Source organism: Colobus angolensis, unplaced genomic scaffold, assembly GCF_000951035.1.
Source record: "Colobus angolensis palliatus isolate OR3802 unplaced genomic scaffold, Cang.pa_1.0 Scaffold42, whole genome shotgun sequence".
NCBI classification, from domain to species: Eukaryota; Metazoa; Chordata; class Mammalia; order Primates; family Cercopithecidae; genus Colobus; species Colobus angolensis.
Window position 1 is genome coordinate 3359162 of NW_012117599.1, and position 1742 is coordinate 3360903.

The window sequence follows — 1742 nt, forward strand, 5'->3', positions numbered from 1 at the left end:
CGGGTGGATCACCTGAGGTCAGGAGTTGGAGACCAGCCTGGCCAACATGGTGAAACCCTGTCTCTACTAAAAATACAAAATATTAGCCGGACGTGGTGGTGTGCACCTGTAATCCCAGCTACTCGGGGGGCTGAGACAGGAGAATTGTTTGAACCCAGGAGGAAGAGGTTACAGTGAGCCAAGACTGCGCCACTGCACTCCAGGTGGGGCGACAGGAGTGAAACTCTATCTCAAATAAATAAATAAATAAAATCTTCCTCCTCATTGCGTCTGTCTGGTAACTCTTAACATTTCCTATTACTCTAGTATTGTAATAAATAGTATAAGAAAAGTCACTGTTGCATACAGGTTGAAAGTATTGCTTGAGGATATCAGGATCGTTTGCAAATGTAATCTCTGAGTTCTCATTAATTCACCTGAATTGACAGCTGACAAAAGTGACTTCCTTGAGAATGGAGGAGCTCAGCTAGAAACCTAAGTCTAGTCTGACTTCAAAGCTTCTCTTCCTGTGGGTACTGCCCCTGGCTGCATTCAGCTCTTAAGTTCTAGGTAATTGCTTTTAGGCAGGTGCTTCCTGGACTCTTGCTTCTTCAGTCTCCTGTCCCACACTCCAGCGGCCTTCAGTCCCAAGGGGAGCTATTCTGAGAAATGGCTTCTCATGAATCCTGCCTCTCTATGATGACTTCCAACTCCTCGCCTGCTGCACCTGGGTCCCCAAGCCTAAGAATCCTAGAAGCTGAGGAGGGCGTCCTCCCTCCAGCCTCCTGGACACTCGGCAGGCACATGACGGTCAGATTTATGTTTTCAAAAGTGTCCCCTGGCTGCTGATTGCACTGGAGGTGAGCCAGAGTGACTCGGGAGACTTCACAGAAGACCAGGTGAGGGACGATAGTTGGACGAGAGTGATGGGGCTATGGCTGGGCTGTGTCTCCACTGAAATCTCATCTCAAATTGTAGCTCCCATAATTCCCTTGTGTTGTGGGAGGGAGGCAGTGGGAGATAATTAAATCATGGAGGTGGATTCCCTCATACTGTTCTCATGGTAGTGAATACGTCTCACGGGATCTGATGATTTTATAAGAAGAAACCCCTTTGGCTTGGCTCTCACTCTTGTCTGCTGCCACGTGAGACGTAACTTTCATCTTCCGCCATGATTACGAGGCCTCCCCAGCGACGTGGAACTGTGAGTCCATTAAACCTCTTTCTTTTGTAAATTGCTGAGTCTCAGGGATGTCTTTATCAGCAGCATGAAAGTGGAGTAACACAGATGGCTAAGACAAAAAGAAAAGATATTACGGATCCATTTTAGAGGTGAAATTGACAGGACTCAGTTTGCCAAGGATGAGAGAAAAGAAGAGGACATAAGCGCCTGGGAGGATGGAACTACGTCTGGAATGCTGAAGATAAAAGAACATTTACAAAAGAAGATAAAGTTTTAGGCTGGGTGGAGTGGCTCATGTCTGTGGTTCCAACACTTCAGGAGGTCAAGGCACTTCAACACCAGCCTGGGCAACATAGCAAGACCCTGTCTCTATTTATGAAAAAGAAAAAGGATTAAGTTTTAACTCCCATGTAACAAACCTACACATGTACACCTCAATCTCAAAATGTTTTTAAAGACAATAACAAATGCTGGTGTAACCATGAAGAAATTGAGCCCTTATACACTCTCAGTGGGTATATATACTAATCTAGCCATTATGGAAAACAGTATGGAGGTTCCTCAAAAAATTAAAAGTAGA

At 45.4% G+C, this 1742-nt stretch overlaps 1 protein-coding gene across 1 annotated transcript in view; it reads right to left on the bottom strand.

Annotated features, from left to right (window-relative positions):
* Positions 1 to 1521, bottom strand: part of LYG1 (lysozyme G-like 1) — a 22956-nt gene extending 21435 nt beyond the window's left edge. The window contains exon 1 of the mRNA XM_011956564.1: positions 1420 to 1521. The gene's annotated coding sequence lies outside the window, so the exon portion shown is untranslated. The remainder of the gene's footprint in view (positions 1 to 1419) is intronic.
* Positions 1522 to 1742: the final 221 nt, after the last annotated feature.